Source organism: Ambystoma mexicanum, chromosome 4q (genome assembly GCF_040938575.1).
Source record: "Ambystoma mexicanum isolate Mex_15411 chromosome 4q, UKY_AmexF1_1, whole genome shotgun sequence".
Lineage (NCBI taxonomy): Eukaryota > Metazoa > Chordata > Amphibia > Caudata > Ambystomatidae > Ambystoma > Ambystoma mexicanum.
The window spans coordinates 652981077-652993586 of record NC_090928.1 but is presented as its reverse complement, the minus strand read 5'-3'; the positions used below and the strand labels follow the sequence as shown (position 1 = coordinate 652993586).

The 12510-nt window shown below is 49.3% G+C and overlaps 1 protein-coding gene across 1 annotated transcript in view; it reads right to left on the bottom strand.

Moving 5' to 3' along the window:
* ERLEC1 (endoplasmic reticulum lectin 1) overlaps positions 1-12510 on the bottom strand; it is a 1019547-nt gene that overhangs the window by 254978 nt on the left and 752059 nt on the right. The window lies entirely within an intron of this gene.

Sequence of the window (12510 nt, the reverse complement as noted above, 5' to 3'; positions counted from 1 at the left end):
GTCATTATTAATCAGAGACATGAAAGATAAATTGTGTCAAATACATTTTGTTTTAAAAAAAATAAGCAAAGGTAGGGAAAATATCCTGATCTCCTGGAATACGAGTGCCGATTGATGGTGCCTACTCAAAAATATCGAAACAATATATTTAATTGATTTGTAAGTAAGAACACTGCCAAAATATACAGCCAAGATTATGCAGTACCATTGCAAATGGCTTAAGGGCATGACCAATAAGACATTTATACCTGGACCTCCATGAGGCCTGTTGTCAAATACGGCATTACGAAACCTGATGACCCATTTACATGCCACGCATGAGGGAAATAAGCTAGAGAAAAGATTGGCAGCATTAGAGTTTTGGAAAATGTACCAGAATGTGAAAAAAGACCCAGGGCCAGATTCATAGAATCCAGCGCAGAAAAGGCACAAGCGCTGCGCACCAAGAAGGAGCGTGCGCCAGCCGTGGCACATAGAAATAATTGCGCGGCACACGTATTCATGGATTTCCCGAGGCATCACTAGCCGTGGTGCAAGGAACATCAAGCAGCGCCAGTAACGCCCTCAACGTGCCCACACGTGCAGTAAAAAGCAAGTAAAATGGGAAACACGGCGCAAGCCCCTGCGCTGTCCCTGGAGCAACATGCAGCCGAATTGCGTGAAAACTCAGTGCGGACGGGGTATGCGCTGAGTCTCCACGCGATTTGGCTGAGGTGCGGATGGGGTACGCGCTGAGTTTCCATGCGATTTGTCTGGGGTGTGGACGGGATAGGCGCTGAGCTTCCATGCGATTTGGCTGGGGTGCGGATGGGGAAATCGCGTGAAAACTCAGTGCGTACCCCGTTCACACCCCCTTAGCTCCAAAACAACACGCGATACCTGCACAAATCCACAGGAAGCAGACCCCTCCTGATGGGACACACACACCCCAGCCCCCATCACCCCAGTCTGCAGACAGCCACCATTACATGGGACCCCCCCATCACCCCAGCCTGCAGGCAGCCCACAACACCTGTGACACCCCAGTCCCCATCACCCGATCCTGCAGGCAAACCACAACACCTATGACACCCCAGCCCCATCACCCGATCCTGCAGGCAGCCCACAACACCTGTGACACCCCAGTCCCCATCACCCGATCCTGCAGGCAGCCCACAACACCTGTGACACCCCAGTCCCCCAGCCTGCAGGCAGCCCACACTACATGGGACACCCTCAGCTCCATCACCCCAGCCTGCAGGCAGCCCACAACACCTGTGACACCCCAGCCCCCATCACCCGAACCCACAGGCAGCCCACACCACATGGGACACCCCCAGCCCGCAGACAGCCCCCATTACATGGGACCCTCCAGCCCCCATTACCCCAGCCTGCAGGCAGCCCCCACTACATGGGACCTCCCAACCCCCCCATCAGCCCAACTTGCAGGCAGCCCCCACTACATGGGACCCCCCCAGCCCCATCACCCCAGCCTGCAGGCAGCCCATGACACCTGTGTCACCCCAGCCCCCATCACCCGAGCCTGCAGGCAGCCCACAACACCTGTGACACCCCAGCCCCCATCACCAGAGCCTGCAGGCAGCCCACAACACCTGAGACACCCCAGCCCCATCACCCGAGCCTGCAGGCAGCCCACAACACATGTGACACCCCAGCCCCCATCACCTGAGCCCGCAGGCAGCCCCCGTCGCATGGGGCGCCCCCAGCCCCCATCACCCCAGCCTGCAGGCAGCCCCCACTACACCCCAGCCTGCAGGCAGCCCCCACTACAACTGTGACACCCCAGCCCCCATCACCCCAGCCTGCAGGCAGCCCCCACTACATGGGACCCCTCAAGCCCCATCCCCCCAGCCTGCAGGCAGCCCCCGCCACATGGGACACCCTCAGACCCCCATCACTTGTGACAGCAACCTGCAGGCAGCCCCCTCCAGATTGGACATCACCTTCATGCTGGATGCTGACATAGTGACACACGTTCACTCCATCGATGGCGTGTTCAGGAACTTGCTTGCTGTGAAGTGACACCACCCTTTGCCTCCTGTTCATTAAATATCCTGCAAATACCAAAAAAAACATACACCTGGTCCACAAGCTTCAGTGTCCCAGCTGATCTGACAGCAACCATACCCCAACATACACATCACAAAAGTTTGTCAAAGTAAGGCCCTGCATGCCATGTGACAAATTAATGTCAACAATCCACATGTACAAATAAGCATGCAGTGACAGAATGCAAAGAACCCTCGATTTGTGTCACATGAAGAGACATTGGCTTGGCGTGTCATGACATGAGCATCAATGAACACACATCACCTTAACAATTAACCTCAAACACACAAGTGACCCTCCCATGTGTGAAGGACATGATATGACATACAATCAAATGGCATGTCATTCAGAATGCACATGTACACAAGTGTCCAAAGGGCCAAAGAGTCCCGGGAGGGGGAAGAGAGTGAAGACAGACACAAGAAATGTGTTAGGGCAGGTGACATTGAGACGGTACCAGTGCATGGGAAGTGGTGATTGATGAAATGTGGTTGTTGTTAGGCAGAAACCTGTGCAGTTCCCTTAGGGACCACTGCAAAAGGCTTAAGACTACAGGTGTTGGCAGTAAACACAATTGGTAGCAGTCTGTATCACCCAGATTTACCTGGTAGCTGTGGCTGAGCAGCCAGACTTCTCTCAAGAAGAGTTAGACAGTATGTAGAGTATACACAATAGGTACAGAGATACAGTAGCACAAGCAAACACTGACCAGAGCTTTGGTGTAAAAGTATATAATTATTTATTTAAAGACACACTTGTAAATTACACTAGCACAAAAAGAGGTAAGTAAATTCAACACACAGTCACTATTATAGATGTACAACCCTGATTACTCATTAGACAAGTCTTAGTGAGAAACACCACTTATTTTCAGACAAAGGTGAGCGCTTAACCTAAAATGGAACTCTAATAAGTTATAAAAAAAGGGAGGGAAAAGGCAGAGTTATGAAAGTACACAATTTCAATACTTTTAAAAGAACCAGAGTGAGGCAGTTTAGGTAAGGTCTACTGGAGAGCAAGGACGTTCAAATGCCAGGCCCACTCTTAGAGAGAGCAAGCGAAATGTGTCCAGGAGCACACAGTGGGGTTATGCCCAAAGAGTCTTTGTAGATAGTTCAAAAAAAGATGAGATCAAGTCAGGAAAAGTTAGTCAACAGGCCCCAGGCTAACCCAGGTTAGAAAGTCGAGGATTTACTGTCACCCCGAACGATCTGTCGCAAGGGAAGCCAGGCGGGACACAGTACCTGAAATGGGAAGAACGCTCCAGCGGGGGCAGTTGTTCCTGGCAGCGGGTGCAAGTCGGTGTTTCGTCCAGAGGAAGAGGAGGTCTCGACGTGGAGGAAAGATGAAGGTCGTTGCAGTGCCAGGGAAGAAACCAGCGCAGAGTTCTCCGGTTAAAAGGTACTACCCTTTTATTCGCGGTAGTGGTAAACCGTGGTATCCCGGTTGCCGGGGTGCATGGCACAGGCAAGGCGGCCACGAGATGATCCAGGAAGGCGAAAAGACGGGCAAACTGGTTATCCCCAGCAGTCAAAGGGAGAAGACTCTCCAGACTGGAGATCTCTGTCGTCGGGAAAAGTGGCGAGACGGTTCAGCAGGGCTCCACCGGTGGTGTCGTCATTGCAGGTCGGCTCGGCTTCTCCCTCCTCGGATTCTTTAGGTCCTGTGGCAACTTCTGAAGTTCCAGTCCCCAAAGCCCTGCTTTTATGCAGAAAACCCCCATTCATCAGTTCTAGCTGTCACTCAAACATGCTAAGTGGTGAGCCGGGCGGCTCACCACTGGGCCAATCACACCAGAGTGTGACTTGAGTTGTCAGGGAAACTCAGTCCAGGGTGCCTAAACCCCCTCCCACACCCCCTGTGGTACCCAGACAGAGTGGCACCACTTTTGGAGGCTTCTGTGAAGAAGCCTGCCAAATAGTGGAACAAAGGGCTCGACTTGGGTTGGAGTCACAGAAGCGAACACAAATGCCATTTTGGAACTGAGTTTCGGCAAAAAATACCAACCGGTGAATTTATATTAATTTAATAAACCGGCGGTGTGTTCGAGGCTATATTAAAAAGTGGTAGCCTCGAACAATGGGAAAATCCCATAGGAATATATTTGCGGTCGAATATAAAAAGTAGTATCCACTGCTACCAGCCAAAACTCGGTCGGGGGGGGGCTGGACAGCGCCCCCTCGAACAACAGACCCCGGGGCAATCGAATTGCCCCGACCAGTACGTCCACAATATGATGGTTTGTACTGGTTCTGTTCACAATTTGAGACTAGTAAAGACAATAGTGACTTTACATGCCCTGGGAGACAGTAGTCAGTCCCAGGGTATGGAGTCTATGTTTGGGGGTCGCTACGACACCCCTGGCTTACTGCACGGAGGGTGCTGTGTAACCCACATACCAAAAACACATGAAGCCCTATGGGGTAAAGAACCCCATAGCCCATAAAACACATACAAAGTCAAAGGAACACCTCAAATCATGTCTACGAGTGGGAGAAAGAGAGTCTCACTCTTAGCAGGAGAAAAAAATAAACCCCAAAAATCCAGCAAAGCTGCTGGGGGACTCACTAGGTTTGGGAAATTAGCCTTAACAGAGAATTCTCCCTAACAGTTGTGGAGGTGCCAGTTCAGCACATGTGAAGGACATCATAACAAATACACTCAAAAAGACAACGAAGAAAATCTGCCCAGCCAGTGACAATTCAAAGCCTAAGTGCAGTCAGGAGGTGCAAACTGTCGGTAGTTGTCTGTTGGCATACATAAAAACAGTCTAAAGATTGGGCATGCCTGGGAGCCAGTACAGATGTGCAAGTGGCGTGCGTGTAGATCTTCTGCCAAGTTCAGAGGGTAGCCAGCTGACCATAGCAGATTCACACAGGACTTCATGAGGGCAGAGGAGTGGCAAAAGCACAAGCACAGAGGAAGACTTAAGTCATGATTGAGTACATGGCAATCATACCGTGCCCTATCCACGAGTACTGCAGCATTGTTCTGTCCGTGTGTAAAACCATACCAATTGAAAAAAGGTATTGCAAAGCAAGATGGCCAACTACACAAGAGACAATAAAATAAGCACAAAGACATGCTTTTGAAGGGCAAAGCACGACATGTGCGTTACACTGCATCAAGCAAACCCTGTCCCCAAAATTGTTAACCTTTTACACCCCTATCACTCGTCCCACCCACCACCCTCCCAAACAGTGAGGAACAATACACATTGATGCTGCACATGTGAAATCAAATGATACGACACTGTGCACACTCCAACTCCGCCTCGACACCCATCCGCTGGTCATGCGCACCAGACTATACCCCATGCAAATGGATGTCAAACATGATGCATGCATGCAAGTGTGCACACACATGATGAACAATGGTCCTTAGCAGGGACACAACAGAGTAAGGAAGCGTCAAACTTGGAGAAAATAAAAGATCAAACATCACTGGGAGTAAAATAAATGAAATATATTTAAAAGTAGTATTAACGTCATACATATTTAAAAAAAAATAAAAAGGTGCATGAACAAACAAGTAAAATGTAAGAATGTCCAAATGAATATCCAGTGTACATTAACAAAGGATGGAAAAGTCACAGATAAAGTCCATGTCCATAAATGATTTTCAGAAAGCAAATCCAAATGAAAAAACAAACATTCCAGCATGGTGAACACAAAAGTATGCAAAAAAATGAGAACGATGTACAAATGAAAGAGGTCCAATGTCCCAAATGCACCGTAAACCATTAAATAAACCTCCACAAAATGATACACACAAAAAAAAAAAACTATGCACAAAAAGTGGAGCACAGTCCAAACACTAAAAGGAAACTTATACCTAAAGAACTATATACAATGGCAGCAAGCTAGTCCTGCTCCTCACCATGCTCCCTCAATGTCTCAGCCAGGGCATCATCGAACACTGTACCAGTTCCCCTAGGCGGGCCTCCGCTCCCACCTCGAGGGCTTGCAGGGACTCCAACATGCTCCGCTCCCACTCCCTGCAAGTCTCCGAAGACCTAAGCCCGCCTCGCTACCCGACGCAGTGAAATCTCCGCCTTGGCCATGGTGAGTCTTGCCTCCCGTGCCCGCTCTGCTGCCCCAAACGTTCCAACGGTAAGGTCCACGTTTGCCTCCTGCCTGATGGCTGATATCTGCTTCCCTGAGATGTCATGCCCAGAGTAATGTTGCATCCTACCACCAGCCTGCTGCTGCCAAATAGCCTAGTGCCTGCTCCTTAAGGACAGCCTCCAGGATGACAACCCCTGGGGCCATCGTGCACGTGCCCAGTTCCTTGGTGCCTGCCCACCCCTCCACTGCCACTGCTCCCATCGCCGGCTGGATTTACGTGGTGACCACCTTGGATGATCCAACTTCGACTCCCGACTCTGGCAGTGATGTGATCTCCACCAGACTGGCTGCCGGGGTTGGGACAGGTACACAGTGGGCCCTGGTGGTATCTGGGCCGGAAGGCGGCAGGGAGGGTGACTGGCGCACAGAGGAGGAAAAGGAGGAGGGGGGTCACACAAGTGGCCAGCCCATGCACCCATTGCGAGACCAGTAACTGAGCTAGCGAGTTCAGGAGACGCCAAACCTCATTGTGATGACGTGCAAGCCCCAGATTTGAAGCCTGCACATCATCACAAATAGTGCCTGTACACCTCGTATTACCGGCTAGCAACGGTTCAACCCTGTCTCGAATGGTGACATATGCAGGTATTGGCGTTTGCGTGGAAACATCCACCAGCTGCAGATGGGTCCGGCCTGGGGAATGCCCGCAGGTGCATACTGGCGCAGGCACAGGAGCAGGATTAGGCACAGTCACCTCCACAGTGACTTGCACTGCCTCCTGCCCCTGAGTCTGGACTGCACCAGTCACACCCACCTCATCTCCCCCGCCAGGCCCCATGGACTGGGCTGATGCAGCCTTCTCCCCCCCCAACCCCCAACATGGATGCCTACCCACCGTATTCCGCATTGGATTGCCCCTGTGCGAGCTCACCGGTCCCTCCCCACTGCCGAGTCCACGACCACCTTCGCCCTCTTGGACCTGCCATCACAGCTGCGGCCGTTGTCTCTGACGCGACACCAGTCTCCTCGCTCCCCGAAGAGCATGACTGGGCCTTGCATCTGTGCCTGGTGTAGGCATCCCTGCTACCTTGCTACCTTGCTCCTTGCTACCTTGCTCCACAGCACCTTCTCCGCCACAGAGCTATCACATCAGAGTGCACTCAATCTCAATTTGGCAGCAAGAGTCAAGCACACATTCAAATGCTCCAGTAACATCCATCCAGGAGTGTTGGCCAGTGTCACACTCACTTGTCAGACACATGCACATGTACACCATGCATGTCCATGATGTTGCTGACAGCACCCATGTGTCAAACCTCTCAGACGGCCACATCCACACACATGTATGCAACCATGTGAACATCGTTACATGCTGCAGTGCATCACACATTGCAACAGAAACACCTTTTGATGTCACAATGCATGAATGGACACACATGCAGCGCTGTCTGGGACATGCACACAGACATCCGTAAAAAGAGGGATACCTGCCGTAAAGTCAAGGTGCACACAGCAATCACACATCAACATGCACATGCACTGTGGAGGACACCAACATATGGACACTTAACAGAACCACTCCAGGACCCGCATGTTGTCGGTGCTCAACTGGACCCGGCGCCCCTCTTGGTTCACACCAGCCTGGAGGAAGCGCAGGGCCTTGTGGCTGGTCCTGGCTTTGAAGTCCTCCCAGCACTTGTGGACATGGTGGTAGTCGCAGGGTGCCACCCCCTCTGGGTTGATGTCACCGAGGATGTCAGCCCATATCATCTTCTGTCCTTCCTTGCCGACTTGCGTTGGTTTGTGGAAGAGGGCATCATAATGCCGCAGGACTTGCTCCACCAGGATGCCAACTTCTCTTGCACTGAAGCAGACAGCCCTCTGCCTCGCTGCCGGGGGGTTGCCACTTGCCTCCGATAATGTTGGTTCAGACATGGCAACCCCAGAGGCAGGTGTGGGTGGGCAAAGAGGTCCTGTGGCTGGGTTGTGGAGCGGTAGTCTGGCCTGTCGGGAGTCTTCTGATCAGCATAGGTGGTCACAGGTCCGACGACAGGAGCACTGGCAATGGCTGTACAGAAGGCATCAGAATTGCAGGGCACATGGGCAGCAGGCACACACAGTGGGCAGGCAGCAGCAGATGGCTCGTAGGAGGCAGCTCAGGGCACTTGGAGGCAGGTAAATTGGCTGGTAGGCAGGAGCATGGGTCTTCCGTGTTACTCGCGTGGGCAGCCGTAAACAGTGACTTTGCATGTGTGGAAAGCACGAGTTGGTGTGAAATCAGAGGAAAGGGCCTAAGCGCGTAAGTTACGTGACACACGCTGAACGTTGGGTGTGGCGTTCAGGATCGGGATAAAGAAGTGCGTAGGAGACCATCACATGCTTGTGCGAGTTAAAGCGGACGGACGCGTGGACTTCGTTTCCACGCGTTCTCTTCACTACTGCGACCATATAAGCTTTTTGTTTTGGTGGGGGATTTGCCTCCGTGCACATAGCGTGTGTACTTTTGAAGCTGACGTTGAGTTGCGTACGCATTTTGCATACTGTGTGATATTGATATTTTATTTCTATCGCGCTCATACATAAGTGTTTGCCCGTGTGTCACATACCCTGTTACTTACCACAGTAGCTTACATGCCCTTCGCGTACGTATTTTTTGTGTTGCTGGGTGAAACAGCGTACTGCGGAACGTTTATTCTTTTCACGTGGGCTAGCGAGGGGTTGCGTAGACATATTTTGGGGTGCCTGTGCGTTATGCGGCCCGTTTCTTTCCCCCTGGGGTCACATTGAGCCTTGCAGGAGCACACTGGTACGTTTAACATCACGTACAATGCCCCTCACTGAATTGCCCAGGACAATTGCTAGCAGCGTCTCCCATTGCACCATTCCATATGTGCCAAAAGTGGGAGGGCAATAAGTGGGAAGGGTGGCCGAGGGGGCAGAGGACATGCAGGGAGAGCTATGCCCCCCACCCAACAGGGTCAGGGAGATGCAGCTGATTCAGACATCCCCAGCACCCGGGGTCCTGGAGCAGCATTGCCATCTGCTGTCCACACAAGGCAGGATAAAGAAGCTGCAGGGGCAGCTGCAGCAACCACCACCCATGCTCAGGGTCACCCAGCCAGGCCTGTAGTGGTCCCGGCCTAGGCCCAGAGACCCAGGTGCAGATGTCCTGTCTCCATGGGCAAGAGACGTGCAGAGAAAGGTCCTGGCACCAGCACCCAGGTACAGATGCCGGCGAGGCTACCTACAGTCCCAGCATGAGTGGGTGATGCCACAGCCCAGTCCACCAGTGCTCCAGCCCCTACTTACCCAAGTGGTCCCAGCCACTCAGGGTCTACACGACCTCGCTAGAAGGCAAAGCGTGCAGTAGGCGAACATGCTCAGACCCAATGCACGGCACAGAAGACCCACACGTTGAGGAAGAGGAGTTTCAGTGATGAGGAACCCCAGATAATTGTGGACTACGTGTGGGAACACAAACGTGACATGCTCGTGCGGGCAGGGAGCACACATACGCCTGCCCAATGTATGGCCCACTGGCAGCGCGTCACCAATAGAATCAACACCTTGGGCAATGAGAGGTGCACAGCTGCTGAGGCAGTGAAGCGTTGGATGACCTCCGGCACCAAGGCAAAGATAAGCTAGGTGCCAACTACGCCTCTACTCTGGTGAATGGAGGTGGGTCACCACGAGAGGATGAAGAACTCACTCCACATGAAGAGATCATTAGTGATAGGATTGATGTGGAGCAGATCCAAGGTGTGGGAGACCTGCACATTTATGAGGGAATGTCTGGTGAGTGGTGATGCATGTGTGTCCAGGACTTGTGTATGTTGCTTGGATGAAGTGTAATGATTGTCTGGTTCTCTCCTTCGTTATCTCCAAAAGTTTCCTGAAAAAGGTATAAGAAACAACTTTTTGAGATTAACTTAACATAGCTCACACAGGAGAAATTTTGGTTAGAAGAAATCAGGGGGACCAAGCAAAAAAACTCTACAATGTGACTCTCCAAGCCAACAATCCCTTAGACACTTGTTAATGGAGTGCGAAGGCACCTGTGAACCAAGACTGTTGTTACTTGGAAGATTTGTGCCTAAAGAAGAGAGCTTAATGCACAATCTTTTTTGGGATAGGCTGATCGCTATACAATGGTGAAGCTCCAGCGAGACATTTATTCTAATGTGTGTTAAGGATAGATGACACGCATCCCAAGTGGATAGTTACGTTCGATCACATAGCTCCGATTTCGAAATCGAAGTCGGGTGCGCAAGATCAAAGAAAAGTGGTAAGTAAAAATCAAAAAGGGACCGATACAGCGGTCTTTAGAACAATTCAAGATGGCATTGATGCGGCAAGTTAAATACAACTAATAACAAAGAAAGAACTAAACCCCCATATCTATCTAGAATTCCAAGATGGCGGCCACATACCGCAAGGTTATAAATAATTACTAGCTGGAGATCCGCGGACGAAAAATCAGAATTTGGACTGCATACGATAACAAGTAAGAGCATAGATACTGCGGCTAATATACTAAACAGCCGGTAGCCCTAATTATACAGACGAGAGGTATTCTTTTAAACGAGTTAGCAGTCAGACTGAGAATATCTATACCTCTATTACAGGAGACAGACTCCTTACAGGAGAGTTCAATTACCGAGTCAAACATTGAGAAGATAACGCCTTCCTTACACTACATCTATATGCCCTCCCGATAGAGTTATAAAGGTAAACGTGATTGAAAAGTGACTATATAATAAACAGATACCTAAGGGTTGAATAATAACTATCTCTAAGGATTATAGAGTATTTCTATTTCTAGAAGCCTCTTTTCCTTTCTTTCTTCTATTTTATAGACTCACTAGCTAGAGTACTTGTCCTCCTGTTATACATCTAATTACAGTGAGCTTGAAGAAAGAGTGGTTTCCTGTATAGAACCAAATTAGTGACCAATATTGGATTCTTACCGCTACAGGAAATTATAACTAGAGCCTTTAATTATCTGATCGATTTTAATATGGAATTTTGAATACGAAAATGCAATTTCTAAGTGTGAGAGCTATGGACCGGTAACAATAGGCTTTTGATACTAGATGTACATTTTGTTTACAGGTCGAGCTAGATCATCAAGTATCTAATCTCGTACCAAGAAGAGAGCCCCTGCTATATTCAGGACCTCTATTCTTCTTTAATCTTCTCCACGGACTATACCAGGCAGAGTCGGACTGGCCCTTCGGCCTTTCGGCCCGTGGCCGGGCCGAAATCGTCCTTAGGGAGTGGGGTTTGATTTCTGGCCATGACTGGGCCGGTTTGGAAGAAAAACAAAATGTTAAAAAAATATATTTTATTTTTCACATTTTTTTTTCTTTTCAAAAAGCCTTTCATCCGTCTTAGGTCCTTAGGTCGATAAATGAGCACCAACACAGGTTGGGTGATATTGTATGCATATTTGTTCTATAAAAAAGAGCTTACGCTTAAGTGCTATATAATAACATATCATTTGGCCTTGGACGTCTGCTTAGATTCACAGTCATTTTGTGTACTTAGGAACAATGCTATTTGATGCCACTTCCTGTTTTGTCAAGGGGTGAAGGGTTGTGTTTCATCACTTCCCGGGATGTCACTTTGGGTGGGGGTCAAATGACATCACTTCCGGTGATGTCATCAAAGGTCAATGGCCGTGAGGCTCAGGGTGGGCCACTTTTTTTGGCTGACCTGGCCTATTTCTTGTCCCAGTCCGACCCTGATACCAGGTAACTAATATTCCTAGTATGGCCACAGATTAATATTAATCTTAGAGATCGAATGAACCACCTATAGCTTACTCTCTTGTTCTCCCTTTTATCAACAGCCACAATATAGATAGCCAGATACTGCTGTCTCAGAAACAAAATGGGAATTAGACCCACTTGAAGAAGACTTAATGTTTGGGATATTTTATGTTATGGTAACAATTGTAAAGTGATACCTACTCCTGAAGAAAGTTCTGAGACTAAATGATGAGAACTGAAATATGTCGAGTGTAAAGTTCGCGTAAAATAACTAAGCCAGAAAAAAGATCAAACTCCAATTTACAGGAGCAATATACCTACACTTAAGAAAGTTACTTACCTCTAAGTGTTAGTAGATAAATGGGAATTACTTGTAATATGACCTATTAGATATAGGTTTTTGTGTATCTGTTGTCACCAATGTTATATTTGTTTTAGATATATTGATTGTATTTTAAGACATTGATTTTTTTATATCAAGACTTATCTAATGTTGATGTGCAATTTTGTATATGAATTTATTGATTAGCTTGACTATCTCCATTATTGTTAGCTTTCCTGCTGTATGCGCTTCTCTACCCCGTTTGTTTAGCAGTGCCACACAAAAATACAAGGGTGCCATG